Here is a 19747-nt window from a genome sequence, read left to right as displayed (position 1 = left end):
AATTGAGAATGTAATTAAAAACTTGCCAATGAAGAAAAGCCCGGGTCCTGATGGATTCACAGCTGAATTCTACAAGCAATTTAGGGAAGATTTAAGACCAATTCTTCTCAAACTCTTTAATGAAGTTGAAAGAGAAGGAATTCTCCCCAACTCATTCCTAGAGGCAAGTATTATGCTGATACCAAAACCAGAGAAAGACACAATCAAAAAAGAGAACTACAGGCCAATCTCCTTAATGAATATAGATGCAAAATTTCTCAATGAAACACTAGCAAACACACTACAAGTCATCAAGAAGGTTATACACCACAACCAAGTGGGATTCAAACCTGGAATGCAGGGATTGTTCAATATATGCAAATCAATTAACGTAATACACCATGTCAATACAGCCAAGGACAAAAAGCACACGATCATTGCCATAGATGCAGAAAAAGCCTTGATAAAGTCCAACACTCATTCATGATGAAAACCCTACAGAAAGTAGGAATAGATGGCCTTTACCTCAAGCTGATCAAAGCCATCTATGACAAACCAACAGCTAACATCATACTAAATGGTCAAAAGTTGAAAGCTTTCACTTTAAAATCAGGAACAAGACAAGGATGTCTAATGTCACCACTCATATTCAATATAGTTCTGGAAATATTATATAGAGTAATTAGATAAGAAAGAGAAATAAAAGGAATAAGGATAGAAAAGGAAGAAGTGAAATGATCATTATTCCCAGATGACATGATATTCTACATAGACGACCCCAAGAACTCCACCAAAAGGCTCATAGATTTAATAACCAATTTCAGTAGCATAGCTGGATACAAAGTTAACACTCAAAAAACAATAGCATTCTTGTACACAAGTAACAAACAGACAGAGAGAAATTAGGGAAACCACACCTTTCACAATAGCATGTAAAAAGAAGAAATACTTAGGAATCAATCCAACAAAAGAAGTAAAATATCTACACAGTGAAAATTATAGCACTCTGAAAAAAGAGATTGAAGAGGATATCAGAAAATGGAAAGATATTCCTTGCTCATGGATAGGAAGAACCAACATTGTGAAAATGGCCATACTCCTAAAACTGTTGTACAGATTCAATACAATCCCAATAAAAATACCATTAATATACCTCACAGATCTAGGGAAAACATTCCTAGAGTTCATCTGGAACCAGAAGAGGCCTAGAATAGCAAAAGCAATCTTGGAAACATAGGAAAGACAAGAGGCATCACAATTCCTGACTTAAAATTACATTACAAAGCTACTGTGATAAAATCAGCATGGTATTGGCACAAAAACAGACCTGATGATTAATGGAACAGATTAGGAGATACAGATACAACTACAAACACATTAAGTCGCCTTATCTTTGACCAAGGGGCCAAATATGTTCAGTGGAAGGAAGATTGCCTCTTTAATAAATGGTGCTGGCAAAACTGGCTTTCCACATGCTGAAGACTAAAACTAGACCCATGTCTTTCACCATGCACTAAATTAAACTCAAAATGAATCAAAGCCCTAAATATTAAAACAGAAACACTAAATTTATTGGAGATAATGTAGGTAAAAATCTTGACAACCTTGGGGCAGGCAGAGAGTTCATAAACAAAAACAAAACTGCACAGAAAATACTTCAAAGAATCAGCAACTGGGATCTCATCTTATTGAAAAGTTTTTGCATAGCTAAAGAAATCACAAATACAGTAAAAAGAAAACCCATGAATTGGGAAAAAATTTTGGCCAACTGCCCCTCAGACAATGGACTTCTATCTATGACATATAAAGAATTAAAAAAAAAATCAGGCCTCCCAAATTCAAAGACCCAATCCAAAAATGGGCATATGAGATGAATACACACTTTCTTAATGAAGAGACACTAATGGCGAATAAATACATGAAAAAAATGTTCAACATCTTTAGTCACTCAAGAAATGCAAATTAAAACAACAATGAGATTCCATCTCACCCCAGAAAGAATGGCTATCATCAGGAAATCAACCAATAACAAATGCTGGAGAGGCTGTAGGGAGAAAGGAATTCTACTCTACTGCTGGTGGGAGTATAGATTGGTGAAACCACTGTGGAAATCAATTTGGAGATTCCTCACAAAACTAGGAGTGGAAGTCCCATTTAACCCAGCTATTTCCCTTCTGGGAACTTTCCCAGAAGAATTAAAGATATCTATACCACAGTGATATATGTGCACTCATGTTTATAGCAGCATAATTTGTTATACCTAAATCTTGGAAACAACCCATCCACTGAGGAATGGATAAAAAAAGATGTGGTATTTTTATACAATGGAGTATTACTCAGCTATTAAAAAAGGTAATCTTGAGGCTTTTGTAGGTAAATGGTTGCAACTAGAGACCATATTCATAAGTGAAATAAATTGGACCCAGATGGGTAAACATCATATTGTCTTCTTGGTGTAGGAACCTGAAAGACTAGGCAAAACTCAAAATATACAATAGATGATAGGAAAGGGAAAGAAATTGCCCAAAGGAAGGAATGACCGGGATGAGAGAAAGAAGAAAAAAGAAAGAAGGAACACAAAATATAAATATATATACAAATAGCTGTGATAACAGTATTGCTGATGTCTGATGGTGTATTGAGATGAACAGTTAATGATTACAATTTTGCATGTTCTGATCGATTGTGCATGCTTGCATCTGGTGATCTGAGCAACTGATTTGAGGGTATGCAATGGAATTACAATGGTGAATTCCTATCATCTTGTCTAGTGAAACTCTGTATTATCTCTACTGTTTTATTGAAGAATTATTTCCTTATTCCCTTTAATGGTTTGAGCAATCTTTCATTCTTACATCTGGTAATCTGAGCAATTTAGTTGAGGATAGTGATATGTAATGTAACAACCACTGTTGATTTGTATTAATTTGTCTTGAGACCCCATATTACTTTGAATGTTCTTGCTTTGATTTGTTTATGTTAGTGATATGGTATGCTGCTACTGTTCTATTTCTTTGTTTCTCATTTACTACTCTCTTTAAAATATAAATAAATAAATAAATAAATAAATTGCATCTGTACTGAACATGTACAGACTTTTCCCTTGTCATCATTCCCCTGTGAGATAACAATGATTCACATAGTACTTATATTGTAGCAGGCCTTAAAAGTAATCTAGAAATGATTCCAAGGATGTGGGATGACGTGTATAACTTCTCTACACAGGGATGTGGGAGAGTCCAGTGGATACTCCAGTGGTTCAATGTCAAAGAGAAGCTACCACAGGGGGATCTGTGATCGATCTGAAATGTGGCAGCTTCTGTGGAAACTTCTGGAAAGTTTCTGTGGCTTTGTTGAAGAGCATTTCTCCCAAGCTGGGAGTGTTCAGAAACTTCTGTTGCCTGCAGGGTGGGATACATGAGAGTTGTTTTAGGGGCTATGCAATTTGTAGCAGATGTCGCTGGCACAGGTGAAGCCAGAGGGGTGACACACAGGGGATACCATGGACAGCACTGGAAACAACTTTGACAAAGAGTAGCATTTGAGCTAAGTGTGGTGTGAAGAAGGACACAAAGGGTTCCCCCCTCAACCCCACCAAAAAGGGCAGGATTCAGTGAAGAGTGTTTTATAGATGCAAGAGCACCAGATACTGCTAAGTGATGAAATAAAACAAAGACTCTGTTCAGTGATACATCTTGGGAGCTCATGGCTGAGGAAAAGAATTGTTGCTTAAGTGGAAAGGGGAAACGGAGCTACTTTTTTTTTTAAGTTGGGAAGAAGGAAGACAGTGTGACAGGAAATGAGTAAAGCAAAATGGAGAAAGTACCTCTATCATCTATCACAAGTTATTTTAACATGTTATTTTACATTGTGGTAAGACACATATTTACCATCCAACTATTCTTAAGTGTACAGTTCAGTAGCATTACATATATTCATACTGTTGTGCAACTGATCTCCAGAACATTTTCTCCTTGAAAAACTTAAATGCTCTTCTCATGAAACAATTACCCATTCCCCTGCTCCAGTGCCTGACAACCACAGTTACATTCTGTGTCTATGAACTCAGCTGCTCTGGGAACATCAGGTAAGTAGTGTCAGCATGGGTTAGTGTTTTTGTACCTGGTTTATCTCATGTAGCATGAGGCACTCGAGATTCACCAGTGTTCATCATGTGTCCAATTGGAAGGATGTCTTTTTAGGATAAGAGATTAAAGAGCATTTAAATTCAAAAGAGGAAACAACTAGGAAAGGATATTTGGATATGGAGGAGGACAAGGAAGGGGTGTATATTTGTAATTCTGAAGGAGGTAGCAAGGGATGGGATTCCAACATGGAGGAAGGACACTGTGGTGGAGGGAGAGGAGAAGAATGAATACAGGTACATGAGTCTGAATCAAGACAGTTTCAGTGTGATGGCTTTTGAATGCATGAGTGAGTAGAAAAAGAAACAACAAATATTTCTGCTGCATGCATATGTATTATAGAACTAAAGAATTACCTTTAAAAATTCTGGGCCATGATTAGAACAAGACTCTGTGAACATTCTTAACCTTAGGGAAAAAGTAAAAGGTTGAATATCCACTAGTTCAGATAAGCAAGCATTATTTTCTAACTAACCACTTTAAAGACTTAGGTCATAATTAACTTTTTTATGAAGGGACATAATGGGAACCCCAAACACACAACTACTGGTAACATCTCCACCATCTCCACCAAATATATAGATATCTGACTTGGCAAAAGAACCTCTTTGAAATTCTTACCAACGGTTTCTGGTCTGAGAGATGCAAGAAGCACCTCTGCTCCAATCACACCAAAAAGAAAGGGCTGAAAATGTCCCAGGCAATGGTAATTATCTTTTAAACCTCACCCTGAGAGAAAAGCTGAACACACAGAGAAAATTTTGTCATTGTAAGTGACAAATTTTAAGAACCTTACTAATTTGAAATCTAAGTGATTTAATCTGAGGACACATTCTGAAATGTGTGAAGGAAAATATTCAGAGAAAGGAGGCCCTGACGGGGCCACAGCTTGGGGCAGAGTGCTTGCTTTGCATGTGCAAGGCCCTAGGTTTCATTGCTGGCACTCAGGAAAAACAGAAAGGATGAGAAGGAAGCCAGGGAGAAAGGTGCCTGCATTCTACCATGGGGCAGCCCACCCACCAGAGAGCCACAGTGTGGCCCAGGGGAGGGGAGGCCCACAGAGTCTTTCCCTGCAACCCTGCAGAATTGGTGAAAAAATAAGGAACTGCTGGTCTGAAGAAATGTTTGTCAAAATGTGGTGTCTTCTTATCCAAAGAAAGGGTGAAAGCATTATAAATCAGTGGTTGACTGTGGTCTCCAGACTGGCAGCATCAGGATCATTTGGAAATTTGTTGGAAACGCAAATTCTCAAGCCCCACTGTAGTCTGCCTAAATCAGATACTGGGGTGTAGGGTTCAGCAAATGTAATCTTAGCCTTCCAGGTAATTCTGATTCATTTTAAAGTCTGGGAAGCATGGTTCTAAGCTGATGAAGTACTTCATGTATTATTGGTGGAAAAGTAGACATGTACAACTCTAGAGAGCAGTTTGATACTATGCATTAAAGCCCTCAAAATGATTATACTATTAAACCCCCAAATTTCAGGAACCTGCCATAAGAAAATGATCAGAAATTTGATTTCAGCTTGATTTAAATAGCAGAGACTGTCTATACCATGAATATATGGACTGGAATGACAAAGTATGGTACTCTGTGTGCACACACATGCGTGTGTGTGTAGATAAAGAGATAAATGCATAGAAGAGCAACTGGAGCTACACCTGGAAGAAAGTGGTAGCTCTCTTCTGGCTGGTGGGTTACACTGCCTGCCTGTGTAGGGCCAGGTCGCAGGCAGTTTAGACCAAGCTATGGCAAATGCAGACAAGCAGAGCAATGGTCTGGTTGTTACAGTCTTCCTGGACAGCCCACATCCTAGTTTTCCTGCAGACTGGTGCAGTGAAAAGTGAGGAGCTAGCCCCTCCCTATTTCTGTTTCTGTCCAGAAGCTCAAGCTTCTTTCCTGGGAAGGAGCCTCAAGCCCCCTGCATTGCCCAGGGGCCAAGGCCCCTTTCTGGTACCACTCCAAATCCCGTGGTTCATCTTGGGTTTTACTCTTTCCTAGCTCATTACCTATGAATTTAGAGGCTTAATTTTGAATTAAGCACTGAATTAAACATTGCTTTACAATGTTTGTAAAGCACTGTGTAGGTGTCAATGAAATACCTATTAGAAAATGAAAACGTGTCTTGCGTGCTAGCACTACCATTACAGAGTAGTACCAGTCACTTCTGCTGTCAGATAATTCTGGCTGAAAAATATTTAAAAGAAAATAAAAATAGAAATAAATAAATAAGAGGGTATTGGTATATGGGTGTGATATAAAGTTAGGATGAATGTGACAGTGAATCATCTCATTTTATATAAGTGCAATGCACTAACTGACTGCACCACTGGAGCTTCATTTACCCCATTTTTGAGGAGGGATGGCTTAGTGGAGGCTGCTGGAAGAAAGTGGAATCTGTGTCACAGTGTAATTGATGTAAACACTGTTTGTCTTGGCATAAAACCACAACCTAAATGTCCGTTAGCAGGAGTCTGGCTACCTGTGGTGTAGCCTCACGAGAGCACAACAGTCTTCAGCCCTGGCTACTGTGTAAGTGAGGACCTTAATTCCAGACTGACACAGTGGGGGAATCTATGGGTGTGTGTACTGGGGAATATCTGTGTATGTGCAGAAAACAGCTCCTATGGTAAAAAATGTGATTAAGGGTGAGAACTGAACATAAAAGCTTAATCACAAAAGCATCAAGCAGAAGTTGAGCTGAAAGTCACCATCTTGTTGCTCCATCCCAAGCCCACCAGGAAGGTGGTGACCAATGTACACAGCCCACCTGAACACGCTGCTGAACATAGCCAGCATGGAGAGGCCCAGCAGCAAGGAGGTGCAGGTCAGCACAAGGGTGGTTTGCGGGACAGAGGGACAGCACGTGAGGCACCTGCTATGATGGGCTGCCCAATGCAGGGTTCAGAGGGAAATGAAAACATCCTTCATGAGCATGAGCACAGCAGTCACTTCCTCTTCCTTCACAGAGGAGAGGTAGTGCACATGCAAACCTAGCCCTCCTTTAGGAAGCCAGTTCTCCCCCTCTGCAGTTAGCAGTGCTGATTTAGCCAGGCGGAGCAGCAGTGAGGCCAGGGCTACAAGGCCAGCCTTTCAGCATCCCTGCTTCGCCTCTCCAAGCTGTGACCTCATCTCTGAAAGGACTTAGGCACTGAGCAGGTGTGGTGGTGTGCCTGGAATTCCGGCACTCTGGGAGGCTGAGGGAGGAGCATGGCAAGTTCTGGCTGAGCCTCCACGACTTGGTGACCCTGTCTCAAAATTCTAAAAAATCTTAGATAAGGCTGGGGATGTAGCTCAATGCAAATTCTTTGGGTACAATTTCCAGTACTTCTCCCTGTGAAAGAAAGTAAAATAATCTTTTTAGTCTCTCTGCTTATTCTTTTCCTTTGATACTGAGTTTTTCTTTCCAAGTTCCTGAATACCAGGAAGGTTTTTAAGAGGTAAGAGCAGTTGTTTGTTGTTGTCCTACCCTCTAGGACCCTATTTTTCCCCCTTGACTTTTCCCTCTTAAATGCCTGACCACTGCGGAAGTAGCCTCAACAGTGCTTGCCTTGGGGGCACCCAGTGCAGGAGGAGTCACCTCCTTCCCTGCAGCCTTCCTGCTTTCAAGCCAGTGGCTGTGCAAGCCTTTGTCCCATGAGCCTCAGTTTCCTTGTGGGTTCCAGGGCAATGAGAACAGTGCTTCCCCTGTGGATCCTGTGTGGATTGCACCAGACAGACTTCCCCAGGACATTCAATGATGGTGGAAACACCTGCGTCTGCTATAGCTGACATACTGGTGGCTGGTGACTGAGCAGAGGGCCACCGTGCCAGACTTAATTTACCTCATCCGTTTAGCAGTAAGAAACATAGTGTGAGCTATCATATTTCTGTCTGTTACACTGTGTAATTAGAGTAATCCTATAATTTTTTTCCTTCTTCCTCTCTTTCTTTCTTTTCTTTTTTGAGACAAGGTCTTCTTATACACATAGTTCAAACTGGCCTTGAACTTCATTTGTAGTCCAAGGAGGCCCTGAATTTATGATCCTCCTGCCTCAGCCTTCCAAGTGCTCTCAAGTGCCACTATACCTGGCTCCATAATTTTCTTTTACACATTCATAAAAATCTTTCCAAATGTTTTTACTTGGAGGGTTTGAAGCACAATAAAAATTCAAATCAACATATAGTTTGATAGTAGAAATGTTGAAAGTTCCTTAGTTAAGTTTCTAATTCCATCCAAAATGCTCTAAAATTTCAAAGTAATACCAGTCTTACCAAAAGAAAATATTTCCCTATGTTTATCCACCTAGAGACAGAGCAGGGTAAAGGAAAGTAAAGCTTTGTTTTTCATTACAAGATCATTGTGCACCACAAAGAACTTGGTTCTCCTTACAGAGAGACACTTTGCTATGTTATAATGAAATGTTAAAACTTATCCATTTGAAAAGAGTAAAATCTAACAAAACAGGGCCCAAAAGCCATCACATCTCTTAATTGAGTAGAGTATTATGAAATTTTAAAAACTTGCAAAACCTATTATTTTGGAATAATATTATTTGTTTCAGAATGAAATATGAAATGTTCAGAATATAAATCAGAGAAAATACCAGGATTGCACTAAAATCTCATATATTTAGCCCTATTCATAAATCTCATAAATAACACTGATATAGCAGTGAGCAATTTTAAAACTGGGACCCTTTTTCAAACATGTTCTTCATATCCAGCTTTGAGAGAAGTGTTCCAGGATGTACTTCCAGTGACATTCTAGAGCATGACTTTCCCACAGATGATTTTTTTCACCTGATCATGGCTTGGAAAATATCAAATAAAAAGTCCGAGAAGAACTCCAGTTGCCACACCATTCACCACTTCCAGAATACCTCTGAGGACATTAAACATGGTGGAGCCTGAAAAATACATCTGAACAAAACTTCGGACAGAATTGTACATCCATCAACCTGCAAGCATTTGTCTATAGACCCTAAGTATACGGAAGGCTGTGCCTCATGGGCATCTTTTTACTTCCACAGCCTTAAATACAGGTAACTTAGTCAGGCATGGTGGCACACACCTGTAATTTCAGCACTTGGGAGGCTAAAGCAGGAAGATTGCTTCAAGTTTGGATTACATAGTAAGTTCCAGGATTACATAGTAAGTTCCAAGCCAACCCGAACTACATAGCAAGACCCTGTCTCAAAAAAAAAAAAAAAAAAAAAGCTGATTTAAGATGTCTAACAAAATGGGCATTTCTTATAGGAAGAGTACAGTGGTTCACAAACTTAATTCTTTCCACAGTTCTGGTTGCAAAGTGAATTGGATGAGAATGAAATCGAATTTCCCCATGAGGTCAACACTGAACCTGACCGTTGACTTTGACTGGGTTCATTCTACTATACGATATACTAGGTTGGGTGAGTAGCAAGTTTTAAAATTACTCTTTAAGGGGCTGGGGATTTAGCTCAGCGGCACAGCGCCTGCCTGGCAAGCGCAACGTCATGAGTTTGGTTCCCGGTACAGGAAAAAAAATAAGTAAATAAATAAATAAAATTACTATTTAAGAGCTCATTTTTATACAAAGTAGTAAATAAACCTTGACTTTAATAGCTCTGATATGTACAGAATAAAGTAATTTAAGAATCTGGCAATGAAAATTAAGAATCTTCCTTCTTCTCAAAGGTCAACTACGACAGTAACTCTGAAAGAGAAATACTTTTGAAGTGTCTCCTGATGCTCCTCTGTTTGCTGCTTAACTCTTGAACTATTATAGTCATAAGTGAGGTCTAAATTTTCTCTTGCACCACACATGATTAAGGAAACTTTAATTTAAAAAAGTTTCTGAGCACACCATTATGAAAATTCCACTAAAATTGCTTCCCTGTGGAAAGTCATTCTTCAAGATGACCCCAAGAGAGGGGCTGGGGATTTAGCTCAGTGGCAAAGCACCTGACTGGCAAGCACAAGGTCGTGAGTTCGGTTCCCGGTACCGGAGAAAAACCAAAAAAAAAAAAAAAGATGGCCCCAAGAGAAACTGTACTCCCTTGTTATTGTGGTTTATAATTGTTACAGCAATTACCCCCTTATTTAAAATAACTACATGGAGTGATTTTTCTCAGCTAGTATCACTCTGTTAGGCAAATGGTGTCACTCTGTTAGTCAAAAGCACTGAGTTGTGATAGAAGCTTTACACTCAAGCTAATGAATGAAAGTGGCTAATTAGTTTCAATCTCTTGGTTGGTGAGGTTGTTTTTACAACCTCTTAAGCCCTACTTTTAAAAATTCTAATTGAGTGAAGCCAGCAGAATTCAGGTCCACAAGGTCTGAGGACTGCCTTTACCAGGACAAGAAGAGTGAGGGGAAAGAGCCCACCAGGCACATTCTTCAAGCTGTCCTCCTCCAAGCACTGGCCAGATCAGGAAAACCTTTCCCACCTTGGTCACCCCACCCTGTGATGCTTCTGCCTGCTCTGTGCTGTGAGCCATGGCTGCCAACACCAGGTGTGCTGGTCTCCCTTCTCAAAGGTTCTGATTTAATTGGCAGAAGGGATGTTTTGTCAACTCCCCAGCTAATGTGCAGGAAGACTGAGACTCACTGCTTTGAAGGTGTACACATTAGAACACAGTGAGAGAACAAGTTTACTCGGGCACAGCAGCATTAAAAGGAACATGTGCATGTTGACCGGACTCAGTAGGTAAACCCAGAATCTTCACTAGTTTCTGGACTAGAAAGTGACGTGAAAACTGCTTTGGGAAGATGAATTTACCAGGGCCTGAGTGGAAGGCAGCTACTGGAGCTGAGTGGTGGGATGGGGTGAGGTACCACTTCCTCAGCAAAAACAGTGTTGAATCAGCACATGGGAAGTTTATGAAAGAGCTAGCTGGAATGGGGGAGTATGAGACTGCCCCAGACAGAGTGCTTCCACAGAAGACTCTAAGGCTGAACTCAGGCTACAGTTATGCTCTCTCAATACCAGGAAGTGAAAATTTTGCTTCCCAATTTTGGATGAAAGATTAGGGAAGAAAGTTAAATTGGTGCTGTGTCAAAGGACAATAAAGGCATCGAATCTCTTCTCAGCCTTTTGCCTATATCTGTTTAACAAAAGTATTGAAGAATGGCATGTGTGTGTTGAGTGTGGGGTGGTGGGGGGTGTGCCTCAAGCTGCTTTTCTGTTCCTATTTGGGACAAAACACACCCATCCAGAATCTTACCGAGCATTGATAGGCACCCATTAAACATCAGGGCTGTTCTTGTCTATCAAATGTTGACAAGGAGAGAGCAGAAACATTTCTGTTTTAGAAGTGCACTGCTCCTCCCAGCAGAGCTGCTCTCTGTACTGCATTCCCACTGAGAAATCCACTCATCCTTTGAAGTCTCCGTGATTAAACTTTCCCAGATCTCTGCAAACCACAACCTTGAGCTGTTTCTATGCCCTTGGCATGCAACCTGCACATCTGGTATTGAGAGGAGGGGAGTATGGATCTGAAGTCGCACTCCCTCCTTAGTTACAAAAATCTTGCTGCCATTTTCCATATTTTTAACTTGCCTGAAGCAAAAAAGCCACACTTACAACATTTTAAACGATGTCTTCAAAGAAAAGGAGCTGCACAGAGCACACAGATTAGTTTGCCTGTGGAAAAGGCTATCCCCAGGCATGTGTTGAAGCCGGTGATAGCCAGGATGTCATCAAAGCTGTCTGCAGCCATGAGGAAGGTGGGGATCCCCTTCTCCACCCCATAGCCTCCTCCTGCAGAAGGAGCATAGAAGGCACCTCCACAGCTGGGGACACCATGCCTAGGACAAAACTAACACCCAGCACTTCAGACAGTAGGACAGAATCCCATTCTATTATCATGTTAAAATCCAGAAGAGACTCTAATTTTTAATCTGCACTCTTTTAAAGGTTAGACTGGACAATGATATTCTTTCAAATGGCAGAGAAATGCCAGTCCAGATACATGTGGACATGAGCATTCTCTAGAACACTGGATTCCAAAGTCTACCATTGGGGACCTGTTTGGGAAACAGATTGCCTAAAATAAATATTTTATATTTATTAATGACATGGAAGAACTAACAGGGTGTTTAAACGAAACATTCATGTTAGGACGTTTGAAAACTTGCATGGACATCTGAACCAGAACCCAGTGATGCTGGACTTTCAGTTAAGGCTCTGTTTGTAAAAAAGCTGCAGATCCTAAGGAGAAAGCCACAGTGACTGGAAGTGGAGCTAGAAATAGCAGCAGCTGTAACTGAAAGCATCTGAAATGCTTCTCCCATTTGGAACACTTCCAATGAGCTAATTTCACTCTCACTGCAACCCTGTCAGAGAGAGGCTGTGTGCCTTCCTGTGACAAGTGAGGACACTGAGGCACAGTGGTACTAACTGCTATGCCAAAGATGATACCCTGGGAGTGGCAGAGCTGGGTGGAATCTACGCAGCGGAGCTCCTGAGCTGTCACAACAAGAACCAGGAAGTTCTTACTTCCTGCCTCATATCAGCTCCAAACTCCTACTAAGGACTTGTTCAGACCTTTGCTGCTTCCCATTGTGCCACACCACTGGAAGTGAAAAGCTAAGCCTGGAGGAAAGGACAGAACCATAGAGGCAGAAGAAGACTCTCTCTGGTTACTGCCAAATGTGTGGGGTCCTTTGTGCAGACTTTTGGGTGTGACCCAGTGTCTCTCACAGGCATGAATCGTGTGCAGTCCAAAGCCCATGATCTCCTCAATGGGCCGAATGACCATGGTCTCTGGGAAAGCACTTGCAGAGAGCATACTCTACCAGGGAGAGGTCATGACAGGTTATCCCATGTTTTTTGGTGTCCTTCAGAAAACACTCATATACACGCAGTAGTGTGGAATCAGGGAAAGTGCCAAGTGTCACTGCATAGCAATATGACAGAGAAAAGAATCCTTACCCCAGTGTATGTCCCCATTGCCACAACAAAACCACCAGGAACTGGGCAAGAATGGCAGCTACACATGCTTCCATGATTCAAGGAACCAGGGACAGGCACACATAGATGCCCTTCAGCTTCTGCAGGGCCTGGAGTGTAAGCAGACACCCTGACAGAACACCCTCTGTAGCCTCAAAGAGCACGCATCCCTCAGTGTCCCTGCAGCCTCCTACCACACCCGAGTGGATTTTCTCGGTGTTCTGTTTCACTTAACAAACGTTCCTGCATTCTAAGCACTTTGGAGGTAGCTTATGCTGTCTTCACAGTGACCCGTGAGGCAGGTAATTGCATGTCCTCATTTTCAGAGGCCGTCCAGGCACTGGAAGAGCTTCACTGCCCGAGAATGGGAATTCTCTTCTCAGGATATGGTGACTGTTCAGTCACCAGGAACACAAAGTTATCATCGTTGGGTTGGATAATGCAGGGAAAACTACCATCCTTTACTAATTTTCTATGAATGAAGTTGTACATACATCCCCTACAATAGGAAGTAACATAGAAGAGATAGTGATTAATAATACATGTTTCCTGATGTGGGGTATTGGTGGTCAAGAATCTCTTTGCTCATCCTGAAACACTTACTATACCAATACAGAGTCTGTAACAGTTGTTGTGGACAGAACAGACAGAGAGGATTTCTGTAAGTAGAGAAGAACTCTACAAGATGTGGCCTCATGAAGACCTAAGGAAAGCTGGACCGCTGATTTTTGCTAATAAAAAAGATGTTAAAGAATGCATGACTGTAGCAGAAATCTCCCAGTTCTTGAAGCTCACTTCTGTTAAAGATCACCAGTGGCATATCCAGGCAAGCTGTGCCCTTACTGGTGAAGGATTATGCCAAGGGCTTGAGTGGATGATGTCACAACTTGAAATTGGATGATCTCTACTGAATCTTCTCATGGACTTTGTGTAAACAAAACTCTGGACTTTACCTGAAAGCTGCAAAAATTAATGGTGTAGATATATTTATAATAAACTGACTTAAACTTTTTCTAAAGAAGAAAAATTAAGACCACTTATTTGAAAATAAGGATGACACTTCATTTTCCAGTTTGCTTTCTCATTAGTTCCTTCCAAAGTATATATTAAAGCTGTGATTAATATTTTTCTCATAATAAATCCTCTCAGGATATTTTAGAGCCTGTGGTAAGTACAAAGGGAGAGGAAGACGTTTTGAACTTTAAAGAGCTTCATTGTCAATATAACCCTCCCAGTTGAATGTTGTTCTCTTGTTCCATTACGTTAAAATGCAAATCAGCACATACTGTTTCCAGTATTTTGAAATGTAATGTTACTTACAGCAAGTATTTTGTTTAAGGCTATGTATGTATTGTGTATATACCTCAAGTTCAAGTTAATGGCTTTGATTCATGTTTTAAGAAAAGCAAATAATGAAAATTAATAATATCCTTAGTGATTAACATAATGAAATAAGTACTGGTGCTGGTGTTAAAGTGCTATTTTCTACTTTTCCCCTATAATAACTGTATTGTATTAACCAACCCTTCAAATCATGGAGCTGCTTTTTGAAAAAAAAAAAAAAAAAAAAAAAAAAAGAAACCAAAGAGCTTAACATAGCATACCTATTTTTTGTTGCTCAGTAGCACACATGGGAGCATAACCCAACCAAGTGGACTGTCACATTTTTGCCTTGGTATTACTAATGGACGGAATAGCACAGTGAAGAATTACCACTTTTTTTTGTCTTTTTGAGACAGAGTTTTGCTATGCAGTTCAGGCTGTTCTTGAACTCACTTTGTAGCCCAGCCTGGTCTCAAACTCTCAACAATACTCCCGCCTCATTTTCCCAAGTGCTGGGATCACAGATGTGCGGCACCACACCCGGCCTCTTTTTGTTATTTTTATGCATTTGAATTGCTGAATACATTGTTAAGGCATTAATCAGTTGATCATAAATTGTGATTAAAGCTATCCAGTGATTTCTTAATTGAAAACTACTGTGAAACATGTCTATCCAGAGAAATAACATTCTAAAAATAACAATTTAGCTAAAGTTTGTTAAAGTATTAAATTATATGTCAAGCAATTGAAGTGAACTTAAGAATATGAGTAAGGCATGCTTTCCAGGCAACATTGGTAACTTCTTAATTTGCAAATCTCTCATTTTAGGAGTTGGAATAGTTTGAGACTGTGTTTCTATAAGTTTTTATGTCTTCTTCCACCACATAAACGCACTGTTTAACAATTATAAAGTGTAATTTTTTTAAGTCTTTTGTGAATTTGACTGAGAAATGGATGGACAAGGTATATTATTTGTACTAAGAAATAATTGGACCTAATAATTGGTTTATCTTTTACCATCTTATAGTTAAAGGTTTTTGTCATAATTATAAACAAAATTAAACTGTGTTAAAACATATTTTTGGGTACTCTATTCATGTGCTCTATTCTGAAATTTTGAAGGTTAATTAAAAGTGGCATGTTATAGCATATTCAAGAAAAGAAATAACTACTCTTAACACCAGCTTTCTACATTTCAGTGAAAGGTTTAGTACAGAATCATAGTACATACAATGAAAACATTGATGAAACTTTGAAAGTTTCTATAAAATATAAGTTACTCAGTATCTATATCCCAATTAAGCCTGGAATATCAGTTTTAATTTTGGATTTTTAGTGCTTTATATTTGTTTTAATGTCCAAATGCAGATACGAAACTTAATATTTGACAACAGGCTTTTATAGAAGTAAATCTTAAAGTACTAGGCTTTATTCATATGTTCTGGTACTTTTTCAAATCACTATGAAAAATGACTTGTGTATTAAAAATTCTCTAACCCACCACCCTCTAAAAAAAGGACAACCAAGAATCTTCCTCTGTGTGTAGCCTTTGGACAAAATTAAGATAAACTTTTAATTAAAAAATTAAATAATGCAATGACTTGTAGGAACAAAGAAATACTTTAAAATGCATGTAAAAGAAAACATCAGAATAATTAATATTCCCTCCAAACACTGACCATAGGTCTCTGCCTTTCATGCACCCATGGCAGACAGGAGGTCTTCACTCAGAAATCCCAGGGATTGCTCTAGCTGGGGTGCATGTGTGGCCCCCACCCTATGTGCACACTGCGTCAAGTGAGCAAGTGCTCCAAGAGCTGCTGGTCCCACGGATCAAGTTCGTGCTTTACTCCCACCACCACTGTTCCTGGATGAAAATTGCGGAGAGGGCCAAACAAGAGGTCCTCACTCAGAAGCCCGGGCACTGGTCTCACTGGGGTGCACATGCAGCACCTCCCCATGAATGCCCTGTGCCAAGAGCATGAGTGCTCCAAGAACTGCTGGTCCAGCAGTTAAAGTCCGTGCTTTCCTTGTGCCTGGACACCCTGGGGGCGTCACAGGCCCGGGCACTCTGTGATTGCTGTCAGTCCAGAATGCATCAGGTTCCCGTATGTGTTCTGAACTGACTGGAGACACAGAATCAGGGGGTTCACAAACAGTTGATCCTGCAGTTTGTGTCTGGGTTTTGCCTGTACCCTGAACAGCCTGGGGGCATAGGCCCACTGGACCTGGATTGTCACACTAGTGCAACGTGCCCTGAACTATAAGGGGACGCTGAATCAGATGGTCTGCCATCAGCTGACAGAAATGCCCACATTTGAGACCTGAGATAACTAGATAAAATCAACAGCTGAGAGAAAACCCCAGACTAAGTAGTGCTTCTCAGGGGTCACTGGGGGCAAAGTTGACCAACAGGAAAACTAGGTATACTAGTGGCCTTTTCTGTGCAGCCACTGAAGAGGGAAACTGAGCTTTATGCATCCAGTAGCAAACATGACAAAAAGAAGGACTAAAACACAATCCTAGAACTCCACCCCATCAGACTAAGTCAGGAGACAAGGACAAAGGTGAACTTGGTAAACACAGGCCTGAAATAGCTGAAAAGATTGCAATGGAAGTAAAGAAACAACTCCATAAGGCCATAGAAGAGGTGAGATCAGAAATAATGTCTCAGGCAAAAAATTAAATGACAATAATAATGAAGGAACTGCTCAAAAAGTCTGAGGAAGAAACATATAAGAAAATAGAAGAGCAGGGCTGGGGATTTAGTTCAGCAGCAAAAGCGCCTGCCTGGCAAGCGCAAGGTCGTGAGTTCGATTCCTGGTACCAGAAGAAAAGACAAAAAATAAAATTAAATTAAATTAAATTAAATTAAATTAAAAAAAGAAAATAGAAGAGCAAAGGCATGGGACACAAGCATTACATGAAAAATATAAAAACAACATAGAAAGCATGAACCAGATTCAGAGAGAATTCCAGGAAAACAAAGCTTCCACTGAAAGCTGCCAAAACTCCTTGAATGAAGCTGAAGGTAGAATCTCAGACATTAAAGACAGCATGGCAGCCAGCAACTGTGAAAGAAAAGATCTCGTAAAATCAACGAGGATTTTACAAATTCAACAGCTGCAAGATGAGGCAAAGAGGAATAATGTATGACTTATAGGAGTCAATGAAACAGCACGAGCCAACACAACTGACAAGAAAAGATTATTTGCAGAAATAATAGCAGAAAATTTCCCAAGCATGGAAACAGAACCTGATATACAGGTAAATGATGCATGTAGAGCTTCAACCAACCAAAACCAAAATAAAACTACACCCAGACATATAATAGTCAAGTTCCCAGATCTCCAGCAAAAGAACAGAATATTAAAAGCTGCTAGAGAAAATAAACAGATTACTAATAAAGGAAAGCCCATCAGAATCAAGGCAGACTTCTCAGCACAAACCATCCAATCGAGAACAGCTTGGAGCAAAGTACTACAGGTCCTGAGACAGAACAGCTTCCAACAAAGATTGATGTACCCTGCAAAACTATCTCTCAAATTCAATGGAGAAATAAAATATCTTCATGAAAAAGAACAATTGAAGAAGTTCATGAGTGCCAAGCGAGCATTACAAAGAGTACAGAAAGATATTCCACAGAGAAAAATCTGACCACAATTTCAAGAACTACAGTAGAAATGAAACATCAAGAAGATCAAGCAAGTGAAAGGTAGAAAAAGTAGTACTCCAACGCAAGTAAATAACATGACAATGATAAATCAACACATATCCGTTATAACTATAAATGTAAATGGCCTCAATTCTCCAGTTAAAAGAAACAGGCTGGTAGAGTGGATTAAAACACAAAATCCAATGATATGCTATATACAGGAAATACATTTGACTCAAAAGGAAATTCATAGACTAAAAGTCAAAGGATATAAAACAATGCTCCATGCAACAGGACCCAAAAGAAAAGCAGGCAAAGGTATTCTGTTTCCAGACAATGTGAACTTCAAACCAACAACAATCAAAAGATATAAAAAGGTCACTACATACTAGTCAGGGGAAAACTGAAAGAGGATGAGATCACAATCATAAACATGTATGTACCAAATATCAGAGCTCCAAATTATAAAAGACACATCTCAACAGGCAAGAAAACCCATATGCTTGATAACACTACTGTAACAGGGGACCTCAACACCCCATTGACACAGAAAGATAGGTGAACTGGACAAAAAAAATCAGCAAAGAAATAAAAGATCTGAACCAAAGCTGTGAATAAAAGGACTTAGGAGATGTATACAGAGTGTTCCTTCCCACAATATCAAATAGACATTTTTCTCAGCAGCACATGGGTCTTTCTCTAAAATAGACCACATCCTAGCCCATAGAGCATACCTTCCAAAATACAAAAGAACTGAAATTATCCTGTGCATATTATGTGACCACAGTGCACTGAAATTGGAAATTAATGACTAAAGGAACTCCAAAAACTCCATAAACACTTGGAAATTAAACAACAACATCTTGAACAATCAATAGATCACAAAAGAAATTAAAGAGGAAATTTAAAAATACCTACAAACAAGTGAAAATGTAAATATCACTTAACGGAATCTATGGGATGCAATAAAAGCGGTCCTCAGAGGGAAATTTATAGCGGTGAATTCACACATAAGGAAAACAGAAAGAGAACAAATAAGTAGCCTAATGCTGCTTCTTGAACTTTTAGCAGAAGAAGAAAAGTCAGGGCCAAAGCACAAAGAAAGGAGCAGATTATAAAGATTAGGGCACAAATTAATGCAATGCAGACAAAGAAAACCCTCCAAAAAATAAATGAATCAAACAGTTGATTCCTTGAAGGAATAAATAAAATTCATAAACCCTTAGGCAACCTTATCAAAAAAATAAAGGAAAGAACTCACATTCATGCAATAAGGAATGAAAAGGATGACATTACTACAGATTCCACAGAAATTCAGAAGATCCTAAATACCTACTTTGAAAATCTTTCCTCCCATAGGATAGAAAACTCAGAAGAAATGGAGAGATTCCTAGATAAGTACGAATTACCAAGATTGAGTCAAGAAGATGTAAATTTCCTGAACAACACAGTATCAATTAATGAGATTGAAAATGTTATTAAAAATCTACTGACAAAGAAAAGCCCAGGCCCTGATGGATTCACAGCAGGATTCTGCAAGAAATTCAGAGAAGATTTAATACCAGCTCTCCTCAAACTCTGCAATGAAATTGAAAAGGAAGTAATTCTCTCTAACTCATTTCTGGAGGCAAGCATCGTACTGATACCAAAATCAGAGAAAGACCCAACCAAGAAAGACAACTACTGACCAATCTCCCTCATGAATATAGATGCAAAGATACTCAATAAAAT

General features: G+C 39.7%; 2 pseudogenes; one reads left to right on the top strand and one right to left on the bottom strand.

Moving 5' to 3' along the window:
• LOC102028584 overlaps positions 1 to 13350 on the bottom strand; it is a 24491-nt pseudogene extending 11141 nt beyond the window's left edge.
• Positions 13351 to 13431: 81 nt separating this feature from the next.
• LOC102028240 lies at positions 13432 to 13939 on the top strand (annotated as a pseudogene).
• The last annotated feature ends 5808 nt before the right edge of the window (positions 13940 to 19747 follow it).

This window comes from Chinchilla lanigera, unplaced genomic scaffold (genome assembly GCF_000276665.1).
Source record: "Chinchilla lanigera isolate Chin_1 unplaced genomic scaffold, ChiLan1.0 scaffold00151, whole genome shotgun sequence".
NCBI lineage: Eukaryota > Metazoa > Chordata > Mammalia > Rodentia > Chinchillidae > Chinchilla > Chinchilla lanigera.
This window is presented reverse-complemented; position numbering and strand designations above follow the sequence as displayed.